The sequence below is a fragment of the Petromyzon marinus genome, unplaced genomic scaffold (genome assembly GCF_048934315.1).
Source record: "Petromyzon marinus isolate PM22_M1 ecotype Great Lakes invasive population unplaced genomic scaffold, UKy_Petmar_22M1.pri1.0 PM_G_Scaffold_47, whole genome shotgun sequence".
In the NCBI taxonomy this organism is placed as follows: domain Eukaryota; kingdom Metazoa; phylum Chordata; class Hyperoartia; order Petromyzontiformes; family Petromyzontidae; genus Petromyzon; species Petromyzon marinus.
This window is the reverse complement of record NW_027422999.1, coordinates 1,112,501-1,124,803: the sequence shown is the minus strand read 5'-3', so window position 1 is coordinate 1,124,803 and position 12,303 is coordinate 1,112,501. Positions and strand designations below refer to the sequence as shown.

At 52.0% G+C, this 12,303-nt stretch overlaps 1 protein-coding gene and 1 long non-coding RNA gene across 2 annotated transcripts in view; one reads left to right on the top strand and one right to left on the bottom strand.

The window, feature by feature from the left end:
• Positions 1–12,303, bottom strand: part of LOC142917354 (uncharacterized) — a 661,949-nt gene that overhangs the window by 230,705 nt on the left and 418,941 nt on the right. The window lies entirely within an intron of this gene.
• Positions 11,480–12,303, top strand: part of LOC142917339 (uncharacterized) — a 3,011-nt gene continuing 2,187 nt past the window's right edge. Inside the window, exon 1 of the long non-coding RNA XR_012936970.1 lies at positions 11,480–11,771. This is a non-coding gene — a long non-coding RNA (uncharacterized LOC142917339). The remainder of the gene's footprint in view (positions 11,772–12,303) is intronic.

The window sequence follows — 12,303 nt, the reverse complement described above, 5'->3', positions numbered from 1 at the left end:
CACTACAGCAGTGCATACTTACTGTGGTGGTAACTGCTATCACTACAGCAGTGCATACTGACTGTGGCGGTACTTGCTATCACTACAGACCAATTTACTCTGACAGAGACCCACAGACTCACACAGAGACCCATAGACTCACACAGAGACAAATTTACTCTGACAGAGACCCACAGACTCACACAGAGACCCATAGACTGATAGACTCACACAGATACCAATTTACTCTGACAGAGGCCCACAGACTCACACAGAGACCCATAGACTCACACAAATACCAATTTACTCTGACAGAGGCCCACAGATTCACACAGAGACCCATAGACCCACACAGAGACCAGTTTACTCTGACAGAGACCCACAGACTCACACAGAGCCCCATAGACTCACACAGAGACAAATTTACTCTGACAGAGGCCCACAGACTCACACAGAGACCCATAGACTCACACAGATACCAATTTACTCTGATAGAGGCCCACAGACTCACACAGATACCCATAGACTCACACAGATACCAATTTACTCTGACAGAGGCCCAAAGACTCACACAGATACCCATAAGCCCACAGACTCACACAGAGACCCACAGACTCACACAGAGACCCATAGACTCACGACACAGGCGGTCCCCACGAGGTGGTCGTCAGCCGTGCCCGGCGGCTGAGCATTACTCACCCCCCCCCCCCCACCACGTCGCTGTCTCCACAGCTGCCGTGATGAGTGTCGCTGTCTTCCTGCTGTCTCCACAGCTGCTGTGACGAGTGTCGCTGTCTTCCTGCTGTCTCCACAGCTACCGTGACGAGTGTCGCTGTCTTCCTGCTGTCTCCACAGCTGCCGTGACGAGTGTTGCTGTCTTCCTGCTGTCTCCACAGCTGCCGTGATGAGTGCCGGTGACTTCCTGCTGTCTCCACAGCTGCGGAGACGAGTGTGGCTGTCTTCCTGCTGTCTCCACAGCTGCCGTGATGAGTGTGGCTGTCTTCCTGCTGTCTCCACAGCTGCCGTGACGAGTGTCGCTGTCTTCCTGCTGTCTCCACAGCTGCCGTGACGAGTGTGGCTGTCTTCCTGCTGTCTCACAGCTACCGTGACGAGTGTCGCTGTCTTCCTGCTGTCTCCACAGCTGCCGTGACGAGTGTCGCTGTCTTCCTGCTGTCTCCACAGCTGCCGTGACGAGTGTCGCTGTCTTCCTGCTGTCTCCACAGCTGCCGTGACGAGTGTCGCTGTCTTCCTGCTGTCTCCACAGCTGCCGTGACGAGTGTCGCTGTCTTCCTGCTGTCTCTACAGCTGCCGTGACGAGTGTCGCTGTCTTCCTGCTGTCTCACAGCTGCCGTGACGAGTGTCGCTGTCTTCCTGCTGTCTCACAGCTGCCGTGACGAGTGTCGCTGTCTTCCTGCTGTCTCCACAGCTGCCGTGACGAGTGTCGCTGTCTTCCTGCTGTCTCCACAGCTGCCGTGACGAGTGTCGCTGTCTTCCTGCTGTCTCACAGCTGCCGTGACGAGTGTCGCTGTCTTCCTGCTGTCTCCACAGCTGCCGTGACGAGTGTGGCTGTCTTCCTGCTGTCTCACAGCTACCGTGACGAGTGTCGCTGTCTTCCTGCTGTCTCCACAGCTGCCGTGACGAGTGTCGCTGTCTTCCTGCTGTCTCCACAGCTGCCGTGACGAGTGTCGCTGTCTTCCTGCTGTCTCCACAGCTGCCGTGACGAGTGTCGCTGTCTTCCTGCTGTCTCCACAGCTGCCGTGACGAGTGTCGCTGTCTTCCTGCTGTCTCTACAGCTGCCGTGACGAGTGTCGCTGTCTTCCTGCTGTCTCACAGCTGCCGTGACGAGTGTCGCTGTCTTCCTGCTGTCTCACAGCTGCCATGACGAGTGTCGCTGTCTTCCTGCTGTCTCCACAGCTGCCGTGACGAGTGTCGCTGTCTTCCTGCTGTCTCCACAGCTGCCGTGACGAGTGTCGCTGTCTTCCTGCTGTCTCACAGCTGCCGTGACGAGTGTCGCTGTCTTCCTGCTGTCTCTACAGCTGCCGTGACGAGTGTCGCTGTTTTCCTGCTGTCTCACAGCTGCCGTGACGAGTGTCGCTGTCTTCCTGCTGTCTCCACAGCTGCCGTAATTAGTGCCGGTGACTCCAGGTTGTCTCTGGCCGCTGCCGTGATGAGTGCCGGTGACTCCAGGTTGTCTCTGGCCGCTGCCGTGATGAGTGCCGGTGACTCCAGGTTGTCTCTGGCCGCTGCTGGAGCTCACAGGAACATTCTGGTGAGTCGCTTTTAGGGGGGCTCACCGGTGCTCTGTGTACTACTATACACTGTACACTACTATACACTGTATGCTATACTATACACTGTACGCTATACTATACACTATACACTGCACACTATACACTGTACACTATACTATACACTGTACACTATACTATACACTGTACGCTATACTATACACTGTACACTATACTATACACAACTATACACTACATTACTATACACTACACAACTATACACTGTACACTATACACAACTATACACTACATTACTATACACTACACAACTATACACTGTACACTATACACAACTATACACTACAATTACTATACACTACACTACTATGCACTACATTACTATACACTACACTACTATACACTACACTATACCCTACACTACTATAAACTACAGTACTATACGCTACTATACACTATGCACTACTATACACTACAATGTAATATACACTACTATACACTACAATCGGTCCTGGGCCTCCCCTAGGTTGACTCAAAAGAGTAGCTGGTGTAGCGGTGTGTCGTAGTAAACAAAGCCACTGGGGAGACAAAGGCGGTTCGGCGTGGTGCTGGCCACCCACCCCCTCATGTGCCACAGTGCCGGCAGCCTTGATAGGTGCTTCTCTTCGCTAACAGCACTTGCCCCTATAGCCTGCCGTGGCTACACGGGGGACCTTTGTGTCTGTGTGAGTGATGACATGTGGCTCCGTGATGCCTCTGTCCGCTGGGATGCAGCTGAAGCCGGTGCCTGCGATGCTTCGTCTGCTGCAGTCGGTCGGTGTCGAGGGCGACACATTCACGTGGGAGCAGGTGGGTCCCATCACGGCCACCAACACCATCATCATCTGCGTGGCTAGGAGATGTTGACTACCTCGCCTGGTGTACAGGAGGTCGTGGGACCCACCATCATCATTATCAGGGTGGCTAGGAGATGTTGACTACCTCGCCTGGTGTACAGGAGGTCGTGGATTCCATCGCGAACCTGACACCTGCTGTATAATTTGGATTTGCAGGATTATCACACATGGCTACGTGCGGTGCGAAAGAAGTTCAACATAGTACAGACGTTACACTCACCCACCCACTCACCCAACCACTCGTCCACCCACTCATTCACTGACCTACTCACTCAGCCACCCACTCACCCAACCACTCACCCACTCCATTTACCCACACTAACACTCACTCATCCAACCACTCACTCATCCACTCACTCACCCAACCACTCACTCGACTCACCCTCTAACCCATCCACTCACCCTCTAACCCATCCACTCACTGACTAGTCCATCTCTTCCGCCCATGCCACTAAATCACTGATCCACCCACCCACTCACTGATTCTCTCACTGATCCACACACCCACTCACTCACCTACTCACTCACCTACCCACCCACTCACCCACTCAATCACTCAACCACCCACTCACCTACCCACCCACTCACCCACTCAATCACTCAACCACCCACTCACTAACTCATCCACTCACTCACCCACTCACTCACCCACCCACCTACTCACCCACTCAGTCACCCACTCGTGTGTGTGCATGCATGCGTGTGTGCATGTGTGTGTGTGTGTGTGCGTCCCACGTAGGCGCACCACTACGTGGGACAATACATCAAGCGAAGACAACTTTACGATGTAGAGAGGCCGTACCTGGTGAGGTGTGGCGGGGACCCCCTGGGGGAGGTGTTTGGTGTGGAGGGATTCTCACTCAGAGATCCCAGGTGAGGGAGATACAAAGAGGGTGGAGAGAGAGTGGGTGGGTGAGTGAGTGTGGGTGAGCGGATGAGTTATTTAGTGAGTGAGTGGGAAGGCGAGTGGGGGCGTGAATTATTGAGTGGATGGGTGAGCTGTTTAGTGAGTGGGCGAGTGATTGAGTGGGTGAATATTCTTTGGTTCTTTCACTAAAGTCACGTAGATAGAAAATTATAATAAAGAAAGTGAAATAAAAATAAACAAGCACAAGAGAGAGAGGGGTGGAGAGAGAGAGAGGGGCGGGAGATAGAGCCTGCATCCAAACGCAGCCTGGATCTCCCTGTCTCTCTCTTCCAGACACTCGGTGGCAGCGCTGTTCGTGAAGTCATTCTCCATAGTGACGGCCGACAGCAGGCGAGGTGAAGTTCCCCTCCCTCCTCCTCACTCCCTCCCTCCTTCTCACTCCCTCCCCGGGTTCATAGCGCGACGTAGCACTAACTACTACTACACTACCGCTACCCATATACAGTCACACACTCACACACTCACACATTCACTCACTCACTCTCTTCTTTTTCTTCCCCTTCAGCCGGTGCCAACGTCACCACCACCTCCACCACTTCCTCTCCATCTTGCGCTCCAACCGGTGGCGGTGCTGTTGGTGTTGGTGGTGTGGGTGGTGGTGTGGGTGGTTGTGGTGGTGGTAGTGGTGTGGGTGGTGGTGGCGGTGGTGTGGGTGGTGGTTGTGATGGTGGTGGTGTGGGTGGTGGTGGTGGTGTTGGTGTGGTTGGTGGTGTTGGTGTGGGTGGTGGTGTTGGTGTGGGTGGTGGCAGTGGTGGTGGCGGTGGTGTGGGTGGTGGTGTTGGTGTGGGTGATGGTGGTGGTGTGGGTGGTGGTGTTGGTGTGGGTGGTAGTGTTGGTGTTGTTGGTGTGGTTGGTGGTGTGGGTGGTGCTGGTGGTGTGGGTGGTGCTGGTGGTGTTATCGTGGGTGAGTGCGTGGTGTGCCGGAGTGAGCCGCGTAGCTGCACGTTAGTTCACGGCGACAGCGGTCACCTTGCCACGTGCCGCCGCTGCGCCTTGGAGCTGCAGCGGCGTGGCATGGCCTGCCCACTCTGCCGCAGGGAGATCCACTCTGTGGTGCACACGTTCCTGTCCTGACACGACACACAACAGACACACACAGACACACACACAGACACAACAACAACAACCGCCATTCGCCACTAAGTGGCGGTGACGTCACCACGACGCTTGTGCCAGGCTATGTGTACCCTGAGGCAACGTGAAGTGCAGAATGTCCGCTGGCAGGTCACAGGGCAGACCCAGGTGCCACGGGTCGACTGACTGAGATGACTGGCTGATGCACCACCTGTGCCTCCTACTGTGCCAACCTGCTGTGCTTTAGCCACCCGGCGCTCCGCTCGTTCTGAGCGTCGCTCCTCCGCCCTCCATTGTTGTTGGAGTGCGACTACCTCCAACTGCCCAGTAGCATCCTTCACGAGCCTCCTCCACAGAGGCCGATCTTGACACCGCTGGTACCAGTCATCGGCAAGTCCACTCAGCTCCACGTCCTCCTGTACCACATCACTCCATTTCTTCTCTAACCCGTGCCGCACCCGCTTAGCCCCCTCAATCCGGCCGAACAAAAGCTGTTTCGGCATGCGGTGGCAGGGCATGCGGGCTACATGACCCAGCCATTGCAGCCTTGCCCGCTGGAGGAGCTCACCGATGGGACCTTGCCCAGATCTTTCAAGGATTTGTGAGCTCCTCACACAATCCAGTCTGGTTAAACCCAGGATGGATCGTAGGCAGGCCAGCTTAAATGTTTCTAACCGGCGAAGATGTTCCATTAGGGGGGTCCACGTTTCGCAAGCGTAGAGAAGGGAGGGAATGACCGTGGCCGAGAGGACCTGAAGCTTAGTGCGGAGCGACAGACCAGGTAGCTTCCACACAGCGTTACGCAACCGATGCAAAGATATTGCCGCTCGACTGATTCGGAGGGAGACCTCTGCTGTTAAACTGGAGCCAGTCATAAGCACACTGCCCAGGTATGGGAAACTCTCCACTCTCTCCACAACTGCCCCATCACCGATTGGGAGTTGTGGGGGTGGAGTGTCCGATGGTACAAAATACACAGACATACACACACAGACACGCACACACACAGACATGCACAACAATAACAACAACTGCCATTCGCCACTAAGTGGCGAATCGCGTCACCACGACGCTTGTGCCAGGACATGTGCACCTTGAGGCCACGTGAAGTGTCGAACGACCGCTGGCAGGAGGTCACGGGGCAGACCCAGGTGCCACGGGTCGACTGACTGAGATGAGATACACACAAAGAGACACAGAGAGACAGATACACAGACACAGATACACACAGACACAGATACACAGAGAGACAGAGAGAGACAGATAGATACACAGAGAGCGTTTGTTAATTTATGTCTCCTTAAGGACAATTTAATGTTCATGTTTTTACCTCAGAATGTAAAAAAAAATGTTCCTCGTAATGTTCAAAATATTTTTTTGTCTACCTCAGAATGTTTATAAAAAAATTAACCTCAGAATGTTATTTTTTTACCTCAATGTAAAAAAGATTTGCTTTTACCTCAGAATATAAAAAAATGTTTACCTCAATGTAGAAATTCTATTTTTTTACCTCACTCGCACTCTTGAATGCGTTTATTGCCGTTTAATATATTAAACTTTTGCACATTTAACCTCATCGTTTCCTGTCATCACTTTACGAGTTCACCATGTGTGCACTGTGTGTGTGGGGAGCGTTGGTGCGGCAAAGCAAACCCCTCCAGTGAAGGCCCCCCGTGTGGCCTCTAACAGACTGTAGGGGCAAGTGTCTCTTAGCAGCTCGCAGCAGCTGCGAGCACCGTCACGACAAAATTATCTTACATCCACGTCCACCCTCTGTGTATATTCACACGCACGTGGGAGACGCGCTAACCCATCCCTAGCGATCCGAGCGGTGCGTCTTAAGAGTGCGAGGAATATTCTCCTGGCCGCTCTAACGCCGTTGCCACGTGACGAGCGACCTGACGGAGCTGCTTTCACTTGGTGCAGGGCAGGCCGCTCGCGTGGACCAAGATTGGCACAGCAACTCAGTGGGGGGCCCCCTTACACCCTGGTGGCAATACACTTAGTTTAGTTTTACTTAGGGTCTCTGTTAGTGTGGGTCTCTGTGGGTATCTGTGTGGGTCTCTATGGGTCTCTGTGGGTCTCTGTGGGTCTCTATGAGTATGGGTCTCTGTGGGTCTCTATGAGTATGGGTCTCTGTGGGCCTGTGTGGGTCTCTATGAGTGTGGGTCTCTGTGAGTCTATGTGGGTCTCTGTGAGTCTGTGTGGGTCTCTATGAGTGTGGGTCTCTGTGAGTGTGTGTGGGTCTCTATGGGTCTCTGTGGGTCTATGTGGGTCTCTATGAGTATGGGTCTCTGTGGGTGTCTGTGTGGGTCTCTATGAGTATGGGTCTCTGTGGGTGTCTCTGTGGGTCTGTGTGGGTCTCTATGAGTATGGGTCTGTGGGTCTATGTGAGTGTGGGTGTCTGTGGGTCTCTGTGAGTCTATGTGGGTCTCTATGAGTCTCTGTGGGTGTCTGTGGGTCTCTATGAGTCTCTGTGGGTGTCTCTGTGGGTCTCTATGAGTCTCTGTGGGTGTCTCTGTGGGTCTCTATGAGTCTCTGTGGGTGTCTCTGTGGGTCTGTGTGGGTCTCTGTGAGTCTGTGTGGGTCTCTATGAGTATGGGTCTCTATGAGTCTCTGTGGGTCTCTGTGAGTATGGGTCTCTATGAGTCTGTGAGTCTGTGTGGGTCTCTGTGGGTCTCTATGAGTCTCTATGGGTCTGTGTGGGTCTCTATGAGTATGGGTCTCTATGAGTATGGGTCTCTGTGGGTCTCTATGGGTCTGTGTGGGTCTTTCTCTCCCCCCCCCCCCCCTTTATCCCCTGGCCGTCGCCTCCCCCTCAGGTGTCGGCCACGCCCACACCTCATCCAATCAGGAGTCCCTGGCTCACAGATGGCGCGTCACCTCCAGCTTCCGGCGCTCAGCAGCACTTCCGGGGCGTAGGGAGTCCTGGGAGTCGGCGGCTGCATCACGTGACGACTCCCACGTGGCTGCGTGCTGCCCGCTCCGGCCGTAGTTACCGTGAAAGACTTGAGACTTGCTGTATTTAGACTATATCGTGACATATTGAGGCGTTAAAACAATCACGGTTTGTTACTTGAACGATTTCCCTTCCCGCCGTGTAATAATGGACAGTGTTTGGTAAGACTTTGTTTTGTTTTTCATCATAACGGGACACATTTTTTACATTATTCCACATGCATAGCGGGGGTAGGGTGTGAGCTTGAGACGTTTGGAAACCGGTTTAGCATGAGCACTTTTAAGATTTCGTCAATAATGTAATCGGTCTTGCTCAAGCAAACACATTATGAAGTTTGCACACGTGTCAATAACAAATGCATTTTTTTACGCATGGGAAAATGTGTTGTTTTTTTTGTTGCAAAAAATTGCAAATGTTTATTTTCCAAGTGTTGTGAAAATTCTGCCTTTATTCTTAATGTTCTGTTGAGCACGAAGTGCCCGTGGGTATAACCTGTGGTAATCTCCATATATATTATAGGCAAAGTTGTGAATGTGTGTGTTGTCTGTACTTCTCCACATGCAACAAACTGGAAATTTGCCATGTGGGTACTTTCCAGACTGTACACCGTGCAAACATTATACAAATACATTTTATTTTGTTTGGGGGGGGGGGGGGAGCTCAATAATGCATTTATTTTTTGCACGGCAAGTGAGCTGTGACGTCAAATCTGTCACGTGAACACTTGTGTGCACCCAGCACGTGCCTGTCCAAGTAATAAACTCCACTTGTGTGCACCCAGCACGTCCCTGTCCGAGTAATAAACTCCACTCGTGAACACTTTTGTGTACCCAGCACGTGCCTGTCCGAGTAATAAACTCCACTCGTGAACACTTGTGTGTACCCAGCACGTGCCTGTCCGAGTAATAAACTCCACTCGTGAACACTTGTGTGTACCCAGCACGTGCCTGTCCGAGTAATAAACTCCACTCGTGAACACTTGTGTATACCCAGCACGTGCCTGTCCGAGTAATAAACTCCCCTCGTGAACACTTGTGTGTACCCAGCACGTGCCTGTCCGAGTAATAAACTCCACTCGTGAACACTTGTGTGTACCCAGCACGTGCCTGTCCAAGTAATAAACTCCTGAGCACGAGGCGCGAGCGACGGACCAAGACATGGACAGAAGCGAGTGGTGGCAAGGCGAGTTGGCAGATGACATCTACCGCGTCCTTCGAGAGAAGGTATCCGCCTCTCTCATCAATAGGCCTCCTACACGCAGACACAAATCCTACTAACTGATTTACACCGCACGTACGTTCGAGTGCTCGACTCGCAGCGAGGAGGTTGCAAGTTCAATCCTGGCCAGCGGGTCCACCCGGCCCCCTATCTCTCCGGGGACTATAACACGAGCGACACGGTACCTTGTGGAAGAATAAAAGTGGCTGTGCTTTGGAGCTACGGATCTCCACACCTCGTGGTTTTGTTTCATCGTAGGCTGAGGACTACCGAATGAGTTCTTCGCCATCTTTCACTCGCTTGGACAGGGAGACAATTTGGCCGTGGGTTTTGTCACTCTTGGTTTGCGTGACGGCGACAATTAAATGCTGTGGCCCACCGTAACCGGGCGTGTCGCCTCCTTAGACCCCCAGAGTAATCTATTATCGTTTCAAAACACCTCTTGACCTCTTGACCCAACTCCACAGCGTCCCAACTGCCCTCCCAACCCCCGCGTCCTCGTTTTTTTTCCCCCTCGCAGGAGCTGTCGCTGCCTCGGTTTTGCGCACGCTCGCCCCAGCTGCACCTCCGTCGCCACTTCGTCGACCTCCTGGCAACGCTGAGCGAGCGCCTGCAGCTGAGTGTGGCCACGCACCACCTGGCCATCGCAATGTTAGACGTGTTCATGGACCGCCACGACATCACCGTCCGCTGCCTCTACACCTGCTCAATCTGCTACCTCATTATAGCCGGTCGGTCAATTGCTCACGTGACCCACCCACCCACCCGATCACTCGCTCATCTCTCGCTTGCACCCTTGGTCGCTTGTTCACCGTCGGCATGCGTGTCCCTGACACCCTGCGCAGCCAAGTTCGAGGAGATGGATGAGCAGGTGCCACGACTGGACTGGGTGAACCGGCTGGAGGTGATGACCAAGCAAGGGCTGAGTCTGTCCAAGGAGGAATTGCAGCAGACGGAGGTAGCTGCATGCCCCTATTAATTCGGCATGCAATGTTTCACCCCAGAACCGTTCTGTGCATTGTCATGATTCAAGGTCACGATTTGATTCAAGAAACCAATTGTTTTGTCTTGTTACTTTACAATCTTACTCTGTGGGTCTGTCGGTAAAGTCACGTAGATGGAAAAATAATTTAAAAAATCTCGACGTTCCGATGGCAACACAAGCAGTCGTCCTCAGGTGATTGCTTGTGTTGCGATCGAACCGTCAAAGACCCAAAGAGTATGAACACATCATCTCTGTTTCATGCCAACTAATTATTCTGTAGACAATTTGAATGTACAGCCCGAATTTGAATATAGAAGCGTGTCTTCTTACTAGATAACAGGAAGGCAAAAGCTGCGGAATAACATTACCACAGCAGACCTGACAAATGAACGTGGAGTGGCGCTCATTTATTTGCACGGCGCTGGAACAAGTGCAGGAAATTCTCCCTTCCTATGGTGGAGCTCAGTCTCTCCATAAAACAATCACCCCGTGACGATTTGCTTGCGTTGCGATCGGAATGTGATATTTTTTATTATTTTTTCAATCTACGTGGCTTTACCGAAAGACCCAAAAGAATATGACGGTCATTGCATTTACCCGTGCAGACGAAGGGCCGAGTTGACTCCTTGACCAGACATTTGAACTGTTTGCGAGCCATGCACCAACCCAACTAGTTAAGCAACCATTGGAAAGATGTTCTAAATCGAACTAAACATTAAACTAATTTTCAATGGTACAGTATATTTTTCAAGTAGTGGTACCCCAAACTTTCGCAGCTCTTAAATTCCCTTTTCACACCATCAATATGTAAACTCCCCCTCCCCCCCGCGCCAAACGGCATGTTCACCCGCACGTACACCACTTCTATGCTAAGTCGGCCAATCAAATGCTAATTTTTATGCTAATTCCTTTGTCAAGGCACCTTGTTTCCTCGCACACAGCTTAAATATCCGTGATCTGAGAGTGGCTGTGTTTCACTCCAGCGCTGTCCTCGAGACAGCCTGATCCCTTCACCTGATGAAGGCCGCTTGTGTTGTGGCCGAAACGTCGTGATTTTTGTTGTTTTATTTTTTACCTACGTGACTTTACCGAATAGAACCAAAGAGTATGGATCCTTGCAGTCACGAAAGCTTTAAATCTAGAATAGTTAAATAAACCCTCCAGGCAACACGCAGCAGCGTGGCGGACTGAATGCTTCACGGAGTGGTGGCAGCTGTGCCGTGCCAGCCCACTCTCCCGTCTGCCTCCCCCCTGCACAGTTCCTGCTGCTGCGTACACTCGACTGGAACCTGTGCACGCCCACAGCGGCGCACTTCGTGGACTACTTCCTGTGGCTGTCGCGGCGTGAGGACGCCCCGGCTGGAGGCTCGTCCTACCGGCACGCGTACACGACCAAGTACACGGCCCACTTCCTTCAGCTCGCTCTGCAAGGTGCTCGCAGAGCTGTAGAGGAGCGTTTCGTAGGCACCGGCCTTGCAGCGCTAAGGTGACCAGCGACAGAAGGGGCAGTGCCTGAAACGTCACCGAATATATATATTTTTTGTCCAACGTCGGAATGTTGATATTCTTAGCTCTTTCGGTAAAGTCACGTTGAAGGGAAACAATAAAATAATAAAATGATATAAAACTATAAAAATTCTCACGACGTTTCGACCATAACACAAACGGTCGTCATCAGGTGTGTCGGTTTGCATTAATTTATTTATTTTTAAACAGTGTTTTTATTTATTAAAAAACGTCAGCGCCACGCGCAGCGATTTGGCAGTTTATTTAGAAGGACTAGTCCATCTATGTTCTGAAAAGAGGGGGGAGACGAAAAATTAATGTATCTTGTCTGAAAGCCACCGTAAGCGTGAACAGGTCTTAATTGATTGTTCACGCTTACTGTGGCTTTCAGACAGCATACATTAATTTTTCGTCTCCCCTCTCCTCTTTTCAGAACATAGATGGACTAGTCCTTCTAAATAAACTGCCAAATCGCTGCGCGTGGCGCTGACGTTTTATAAATAAATAAAAGC